At 35.4% G+C, this 10,292-nt stretch overlaps 1 non-coding gene across 1 annotated transcript; it reads left to right on the top strand.

Moving 5' to 3' along the window:
• The first annotated feature begins 4,694 nt into the window (after positions 1 to 4,694).
• LOC122202505 lies at positions 4,695 to 4,799 on the top strand. The gene has a single exon (XR_006194708.1). It is a non-coding gene; the product is annotated as a U6 spliceosomal RNA (small nuclear RNA).
• The last annotated feature ends 5,493 nt before the right edge of the window (positions 4,800 to 10,292 follow it).

The raw sequence follows: 10,292 nt of genomic DNA, 5'->3' as shown, positions 1-10,292 counted from the left end.
ATGGTCATCAATCAGCTGGGAGCAGTGCTCCCAGCTCTCTCTGACCTGCCTGGTGAAATATCTGTGTTTTCCTCTAGTCGAAGATCAGAACCCCAAATGCCTACAGGAACCTGACAGAGTAATATAAATGAAAGACTCTGGCGAGGTGTAAGAAAAAAATCAAAAACAACCATCAGAAGTACTTTCAGTCAAGTATTTAGAAATGTATTGGTAAACTAGCTCTCTGGAAACAAAACAAAACAAAACAAAAACCTGATTTCTGGTGTTTTCCATTTTATGTGCTATAAATATTCCTACCATTGGCTCCTTCAAGCTACTAATGGTTAACAACTAGGTCAAGACATCATGCTAAGTGACATAAGTCGGTAGAGGACAATTACTGCATGAGGCAACTTACATGAGGTATCTAAAAAGTCAAACTCATAGAAAGAGAGAGTAAAATGCTGGTTTCCAGGGACTGAAAGAAGGTGGAAATGGAGAGCTATCCTGGTCAACAGGTATAAAGTTTCAGTTATGCAAGATGAGTAAGTTCCAGAGACCTGCTGTACAGCATTATGCTCATAATCAATAATACTATATTGTACACTTGAAAAATATGTTAAGAGGGTAGATCTCATTTTAAGTATTCTTACTACAATTTTTAAAAATCCTGAATATTTAAAAATTGATCCTCAAGAGACAGCATAAACTGACTCTATCACACCGCTGAAAATACGGCTTTAGCACATGAAATAATATATGATATATATACAACCTTAGATTATATTGTCAAATCTAAATTTTAACAACTAAATGTTAGGGGGTAGGTCCCTGGGTGGCTCAGTCAGTTGAGCATTCAACTTTGATTCCTGTCATGATCTCAAGGTTCGGGAGTTCAAGCTCCACGTCACGCTCTGAGCTGACAGTGCAGAGCCTGCTTGGGATTCTCTCCCTCCCTCTCTCTTTGCCCCTCATTCATTCTCTCTCTCTCTCTCTCTCTCTCTCTCTCTCTCTCTCTCTTCCTCTATCAAAAATAAACATATAACATTTAAAAACAAAAACTAAATGTTAGAAAGTTTAAAAATTGTTAATCAATTATTTTTGGTTATTGGGTATTGTTGCCTGTGTATTTGAAAAACAAAATCTGTAATTTTTGTGGGCTAACATGGTGACAGCTAGTTTTGTATTTCACAATGTGATACATAGCACACAACTTATTCTTAAATCCTTTAAATGGCACAATATTTAACTTCACTCAGTTTCATAACAAAAAACTATGTCTGTTTACACATACACTTCAAAACTTGAATATATTATTTGCACAATGGTCTTAATATTTAGGTAACATCTCTTAAAAATTTATAAAATGCTTAAATTCAGTTTCAGCATCAAATTTCACTGTAGTTCAACAACTTCAATTCACATGTTCCTTTCTCCCCAATACTGTAAATTGAACCAGTCTAATTGAATAATGTGGTTCATTTTTATAAGCATGGACATCAGGGAACATTTGGGGGACTCTATACTTCAACTTCTAAATTTTGCATATGTATTGTAGGTTATTGCTTTCATTTCTGATTACTGGCAGCATGAGAAAGGGGGCAAAACTCTTTGTTGTAAAATGATTTTCCCAATGATAGTTTTATTAGGAATATATAAATTATGTCTTTTTTAATTAATGAACTTTATTCACTTGGTAATTTTTAAGTTCACAGCAACACTGAGAGGAAAGTACAAAGAGTTCCATATACCTCCTTTCCCCATGCCCACAATTTCTCCAACTACTGGCATCCTTCACTGTAATATACATGTGTTACAAATGATGAACTGCTTGGGGCACCTGGGTGGCTCAGTCAGTTAAGCGTCCGACTTTGGCTCAGGTCACGATCTCTCGGTTTGTGAGTTCAAGCCCTGCATCGGGCTCTGTGGTGACAGCTCAGAGCCTGGAGCCTGCTCCAGATTCTGTGTCTCCCTCTCTCTCTGCCCCTCCCCTGCTAACCGTCTATCTCTCTCTGTCTCTGAATAATAGATAAATGTTAAAAAAAAAAAAAAAAAAAAAAAGATGAACTGCTTGGATACATTTCATATGTTTTTGAATAACTAATTTTGAATACTCTTTCAGAAAATCATTAAACCTACTGAGATGGGATTTAATATAAAACTAAAAGCCCAAGTCTTCAATCTTCAGTGTAAACTTAAGGCAAGGGTGTACCTGCCCTAAGATGACAATGACCAAGTCCATTTCTCCAATAGTGGCTTTCCTGACCACAACATGGATAAGTTATGACTGTGAGGTTTAACAGTAAATTCACAGGCAAAGGTGCTAAAATGTCTTCCTTTTTTTTTTTTAATGTTTATTTATTTTTGAGAGAGAGAGAAGGGGAGAGAGTGCAAACAGGGAAGGGGCAGAGAGAGGGAGAGAGAATCCCAAGTGCTATCAGCATAGAGCCCAACACACAGGGCTCAATCCTAGAAACAGTGAAATAGTGAAATCAAGACCTGTGCTGAAATCACAAGTGGGATGCTTAACTGACTGACCCACCCAGGTGTCCCTAAAATGTCTATGTCTTGAGCATAAGGACTTGATACAATTTATAGTGTTAATTACCATGCCCATGATATGTTCTAATTTTCAACCCAAAAATATTTGTTACATATTGCAAAAATCAACTCAGTTCCTTGTGCTTTCACAATGTTACTATGTTAGAGTGAAGTTTTGAATTAAGTCAGGTGTTATCACTAATTATAGGAAAACCATACCTAACAGGCTTGCTAATTGTGTGCAGCTTTTTCTGTACAAAGAAATAACAAATCTGTGCTTCTGGAAGTTATATAGGTTTCAATGTACAAAAGTATTTTGTTCACATCAAAATTCTCATTTCAAAAATCATGGCTAAAGTAGAGATGTAATATAAAAATAGATGCAGATACTCACAAGATGAAATAATCAATAAGAACCACAACAAACTATCTAACTCTTTTATGCTATTTGTCATATAGATCTCTTCCTTAGTGAACAATTTCTGGTTAGACTTATAAATTATTTTACTAGCTACAACCCATAACTTCTGCTCTACTAACAGACAATCTGTATAAAATCAAAATCTATAAAACAACTTGATGCCTGCTTTTTTTTCAGTGAATCTGTGACTTCCAATTCTGCCCAAAATGAACTTAAAAAAAACCCTGAATTTACAGTATCAACTAAAAAGATAAGAACCTGAAGAAAATATTTGAAAAAAAGGTTTTAAAGACATTGGACACTGGGCTATGAAGACGACATGAGAAACAAGATTCTGTCTGTGATTGTCCCAATTGATTTCCTTGAGAGACTTTTCAGGCTGAAGCACAGGCAAGGGAACCTGGGGGTGAGCCCAGTACATTCCCTGAGATGAGGAGACATGTCTGATAGACCGGAAAACAGACACAAAATTTCACAGGGCAGAGTATCAAAAGAGAAGAGATAAGCATGAGAAAACTCCAGAGAATTGCATGAAGATTCCATTCAGTATTAAGCAGAGTATGCATGGAATGAGACTACCAGATGATGGTGGGGGAGGAGAGGGAAGCCAAGAGAAAGATTAGAGAGAAAAGAATAGACAGTCAGAAAGGACTGAGAACATACTGGTTATCAAGAGCCAGACTACAAACCCTCATAATTCCTGGGGGCATTGGGTAGAAGATTTAGAATGGTCTTGCCTCAGAAGTAGAAAATAATTATCCCTAGGCTAAATGCTACTCTGGTACTGACTAATAAATACCAAAAACAAAAAGTGAAAGGATCAAACTGTATCCAAATAATTTATAACCACATTCCATAACAAAATTCGACTATAAGAAACATAAAATTTTCAAGCACCCAACAAGGTGAAACATCGCATGTCTGTCATCCAATCAAAAATTAGCGGGCATAGGGGCGCCTGTGTGGCTCAGTCAGTTAAGCGGCTGACTTCGGCTCAGGTCATGATCTCGTGGTCCATGAGTTCGAGCCCCGCATCGGGCTCTGTGCTGACAGCTCAGAGCCTGGAGCCTGTTTCAGATTCTGTGTCTCCCTCTCTCTGACCCTCCCCCATTCATGCTCTGTCTCTCTGTCTCAAAAATAAATAAACGTTAAAAAAAAAATTTTTTTTTAAATTAGTGGGCATTAAATAAGGGCAAAAATAACTATACACAATGAGAAGCAAAATCGATAAATCAAAAGACTCAGTGCTAACACAGAGGATGGAATGAGCAGACAAGAACATTAAAATGAGTATTATAATTGCATTCCATGTGTTCAAAAAACTGTAAGATTGAACATGCTAAGTAAAACCTTGAAGATATAAAAAAGATCATACTGAATTTATGATTAAAACTACAATGAGTTAGGGTGCCTGGGTGGCTCAGTCAGTTGAACATCCGACTTCAGCTCAGGTTCTGATCTCGCAGTTCATGAGTTCGAGCCCACGTTGGGCTCTGTACTGACAGCTCAGAGGTTGGAGCCTGCTTCAGATTCTAAGTCTCCCTCTCTGTGTCCCTCCCCCGCTCGTGTTCTCTCTCTCTCTCTCAAAAATAAACATTTAAAAAAAAATTTTTAAACTACAATGAGATTAATGAGATCAGATAAAACTACGACATCTGAGAGTAAATACACACTTGATAAGATTAATAGCAGATTACACATTGCAGAAGAAAATATCACTGAACTTGAAAATGCAGCAATACAAACGATCTCACTGCTCACTCTGGCAGCACATGCACTAAAATTGGAACAACAGAGAGAAGATTAGCATAACCCCTGCACAAGGATGACACAAATTTGTGACGTAGTCCATATTTTTAAAAACATTCATAAGTACAAGGGTGCCTTGGTGCCTCAGTCAGTTAAGCCTCTAATTCTTGATCTCAGCTCAGGTCACAATCTCAGTTTCAGGAATTTGAACCCCACATCAGGCTCTGTGCCGACAGCGTTGAGCCTGCCTGGGATTCTTTCTCTCCTCTCTCTCTGCCCCTCCCCTACTGATGCTGTATGCGCCCCCCCTCAAAATAAATAAACATTGAACAAAAATTTTTTTAAAGATTCATAAATACAGAGTACAAACTGGTAGATGCCAGAGGGAACTGAGTGGGGAGGGGGGATGAATGAAATACGTGAGGGGGATCAAGAGGTACAATCTATCAGTTATAAAATAGTCATGGAGATGAAACATAAAACACAAGGAATATAATCAATAACACTGTAATAACATTGTACGGTGACAGATGGCAACTGCACTTACCATGGTGAACGTGTAATGTACAGAATTGTCAAATTACTGTGTTGTATACCTGAAACTAATGTAACGTTGTATGTCAACATTGTATTCTTCAGTTAGAAAAATAACATTAAAAAATAATCCCAAATGAAACTGAGAAAAAAAATGTTTTAAAAGACTTAAAAGCAAAAATGAACACAGCATCACTGACCTGTGGGACAATATTAACTGGCATAATACAGGTGCAATTAGAGTCTTCAAAAAAGGGGAAAAGAGGACAAAAAACATATCTGAAGAAATAATGGCTTAAAAATGTCCAAATTTGACAATAATAAAGATGTAAAGCTTAACAAAAACTAAGCACAAGAAACATGAAGAAAACTACAAAAGAATGCATCATGATCTAACTGCTCAGTAACAGTGATGTAGAGAAAGTCTTAAAAACACTAGGAGAGGGGCACCTGGGTGATTCAGTCGGTTAAACATCTGACCTCAGCTCAGGTCATGATCTCGCGGTTCACGGGTTTGAGCCCCCCGTCAGGCTCTGTGTTGACAGCTCAGAGTCTGGATCCTGCTTCGGATTCTGTCTCTCCCTTTCTCTGTATCCCTTCCCCGTTCACACTCTGTCTCTCTCTCTCTCTCAAAAAATAAATAAACATTAAAAAAAAAAAATTTTTTTAAAGCACCAGGAGAAAAAGACACGTTACACAGAGAAGAACAAAGTACGACAGATTTCATATCAGTGACAATGCAATATCTCTAAATTATTTCAATAAATACTTTCAAGCATTTTAGTACTGTCAACCTAGGATTCTATGCCCAAATTATCTCTCAAAAATGAGATGAAATAAATATCTTTTTCATTCAGACACATAAAAACTGAAATAATTCATTTGCAACAGACTTGCACTGTAACAAATGTTAAATGAAGCCCTCCAAGCACTGGAAAATTTTATCAGATGAATATGTATAATTACATAAAAGAATGTAAACGTACAAGAAATGGTAATTTTGTGAGCCTATATAACATTTTTCCCACCATTATCTAAATATTTTAAAAGAAAATGATTTAAAAAAAAAAGAACGTAGCAAGGAATTTACAGCATTTATATATCAATGAAATGTATGACAACAATATCACAAATGCCAAAAGGGAAAAATACTATTGCAACATTCTTATACCAAATGTGAAATGACATAACTATTGCCTGAAGGCAGACTATGATATGTTTTACAAGTGTGTAAAAACAATAATGCAACTTTTGTAATAGTACAGTATAGAATTACATTATCAAGACAACAAAGGAGATAAAATAGGGCCATTACAATTATTAGTCAAACAAAAAGGCAAAAAAGAAGAAAGAGCTGACCAGTGGGGGAGAAAAGACAGGAAAAATGAAAAACAAATAACAAGTAGCAAGGTGGCAGATTTAACTCTCATTATATCAAAAAATCATATTAAATATAATTGGCATGTGACCCAAATTAAAAGATTTATAATTAGATAAAAAGCAAGATTCAACCACAGCCACCTATGAGAACCTCACTTCAAATACAAAGACAGAGTAGTTTATAAAATTAAAACAATACAAAAAGGTACACCACACTAATACTGTAACAAGAAAGTTGGCATGGCTATAGCAACAACAGACAAAGTAAATTTCAGAGCAAAATATTTCACCAGGGATAATGAAGGTCTTTTCATCATAATAAAGGCGTCAGCTCATCAAGCAGACCTAATAATGGAGTTTCAAAATTCTTAAAATAGAAACAGACCAAACAGCAAGGAGAAACAGGCAAAGCTACAAAATTATATGAAATATTTCATATTTCAACTTTCTTTTCTCAAAAATTGACAGAAAACACATACAAATTCAGTAAGTATACAGAAGATTTGGAAAGCACTACCAATCAGTTTAACTTACATCTCATCCAGTAAGGGAAGAATACACATTCCTTTTTTTTTTTTTCTTTTTGGGAGAGAGAGACAGAGAAAAAGAGAGAGAGAGAGAGAGCATTTGAGTAGGGGGGGAGTGAGAGAGAGAATCCCAAGCAGGCTCCATGCTCAGCACAGAGCCCCACACGGGGGTCAATCCTATGACCCTGGGATAATGACCTGAGCAGAGATCAAGAGTGACATTTAACCGAATGAACCATCCAGGTGTCCCCCTGAGAAGAATACACATTCTATTCAGCTTCACATGAAACAGTAAGCAAGAGAGATCATACTCTTGGAGATAAAACAAGTTTGAATAAATTGTAAATGATCAGAGTCATACAAAATATGTTCTCGGACCCCAATGCAATTGAGTAAGACAAGAGTAGAAGAACTATACCTGGAAAACACCAAGTATGGGGAAATTAAACAACATGTACCTAAATAATCCCCACATCAAAGAAGAAATTAAAGAGGACAAGAGAAATGAAAAGAGATTGCATTTTTTCCCTAATTTTATTGAAATAAAATGGTCACACAGCACTGTGTAAGTTTAAATATACAGCATAATAATTTGATGAAAAAGTTTTTTTGAATTGTAGGAAAATAGAACTGTGGTACATAATTTGTGAGATGCCACTGATTAGAGAGAAATACACAGGACTAAATGCCTACATTACGAAGAATAAAGATCATAAAATGGTGACATCAACTTCTACCTTAGAAATTAAAAAAACAAAAACAAAAGCAACAACAACAAAAACAACAACAACAACAACCCAGAACAAATAAACCCAAATTAGGAAAAAGAAAGAAAATAATAAAGATCAGAATGGAAATCAATAAAAAAAAAATTAGAGCAATAGAAAAAAATCAATAAAATGAAGAATTGGTTTTGAGAAGATGAAAAAAATTTACAAGCTTATGACTGAACTGATCATAAATAAAAGAATAAATTACCAAAATTGAGACAAATTAAACTGCTACAGATATTGAAAGATTAATAAAGATTAATATCATGAACAACATTCTCTCAGTAAATCTGACAACTGAATGAAATGGATAAATTCCTTGCAAAGCACAAACTACCAAAACTCACTCAGGGAAAAAAAAATAGAAAACCCAAATAGCCCAGTATCTATTAAAGATACTGATTCATAGTTAAGATCTACCCACAAGAAAAACTACAGACCCATATCACTCTGCTGGTGAATCCTATCAAACACTTAAAGAACAAATAATACCAATTACACACACACACACAAATTATAGGAAAGGAAATATTTCCCAACTCATTTATGAGTATAGCATTACTCTGATCCCAAAATCAAAAACAAAACAAAACAAAACAAACTACAAGCCAACTTGCCTGATGAATGTAAAAACTCCTTACAAAATGTTAGTAACTAGAATACAAATTATTTTGTATAAAGGATAATATACTAAAACCAAGTACGGTTTGTGCTGTGAATGCAATCTTGATTTAATATTCAAATATCAAGGGCACCTGAGTGGCTCAGTCACTTGAGCATCCAACTCTGGATTTCAGCTCAGGTCATGGTCTCACAGCTTGTAGGATCAAGCGCCACATTGGGTTCTATGCTGACAGAGCAATGCCTGCTTGGGATTCTCTCTCTGCCCCTCCTCTCCTGTGTTCTCTCTCTCTCTCTCTCTCTCTCTCTCTCAATAAATAAGTAAACTTTTGAAAACTTCAAATATCAATCTATATAATTTAGCATATTGATATAGTAAGAAAAAATACTCTTATTTCAATACAAGCAGAAAAAGCATTTGACAAAATGCAAGATGCCTTAATTGATAAAAACTCTTATCACACTATGAAGAGTAGGTAAATTACTTAAACTGAAGAAAAGCATCATTAAAAAACAAATCCTACACTAGTAAGTCTGACTGCTTTCAGCTTGAGATTGGGAAGGAAGCAATGACATTCATTATTACCACTTATATACAGCACTGCACTGGGGTCAGAACCAATGTAATAAGAGAAGCAAGAAATAAATTAAAAGCAAATAGATAATGAAAAGAAAAAAAAAGTTCTCTGCAAAGAAATGATATGATTATTTATGTAGATATTAACAGAGAATCTACAAAATAACTACTAAAAGTAACAAGTGAAATTAGCAAGGTCATGGAATACAAGTTACCATATTAGAAGCCAATTAAATATACATTAGTAACAAAAATTTGAAAAATGAAATTTAAAACTCAACTCCATGCAGAGTTGCAACAAAAACCATGAGAATATTTACGATCAATTCAAAGAAAGGATATCCAGATGTATACACTAAAAAATAAAAAATATTGCTGAGCAAAAATAAAGATGACCTAAATAAATGGAGTGATATATCACGCTCATGTGTTCTAAGACCTGATGTTGCTTAAAAGGTCTCTTCGCCAAGCTGATCTACAGATTCAGTACAATCCAAGTCAAACTTTCAGCAGTAGCGGTAATGTGTTATGTGCAGAAAATGATAAATAATTTCAAAATTTTGACTAAAATGGAAGGGATCTAGAACAACTAAAGATATTTTAACATAACGAAAACAAAGCTTGAGGACCTATCCTCCCTGATTTCATGACTAACTACAAAACAACAGTAATCAATCCATTTGGGTACTGGCAAAGAGATAAATGTATCCTTAATGGCACAAAACAGAAGGTTCACAAATGGTTCCATAAATACACATTCAAATGATGTGAATTCAATGTGTTATTCAATGGAGAAATAAATTTTTTTTCAACAAATGGTACTGGATCAACTGGTTATCTGATGAGTTACATTACATACACAAGAAAAAGTAAAATTAGGAAGACCAACTGTAACAAGTGTTAACAAAGATGTACAACAATTAGAACTTTCACACACTACTAGTGGGAACTATTACATGAACAACTACTCTCACAGAATGAACGTCTGTTTTCCCCCCAAATTCTTATGGTGAAATCCTAACTCCCAAAGTGATGCCATTAGGAGGTGGGGTCCTTGGGAAATGATTAGCTCATGAGAGCAGAGCCCTCATGAATGGGATTAGTGCTCTTATAAAAGGGACCCAGAAGAGCTCTCTTCTACTCTTTCCACCATGTGAGGATACAAGGAGAGAGAGGCATTCCAACCCAGACAA

The sequence above is a fragment of the Panthera leo genome, chromosome A1, assembly GCF_018350215.1.
Source record: "Panthera leo isolate Ple1 chromosome A1, P.leo_Ple1_pat1.1, whole genome shotgun sequence".
Taxonomy (NCBI): domain Eukaryota; kingdom Metazoa; phylum Chordata; class Mammalia; order Carnivora; family Felidae; genus Panthera; species Panthera leo.
This window is presented reverse-complemented; position numbering and strand designations above follow the sequence as displayed.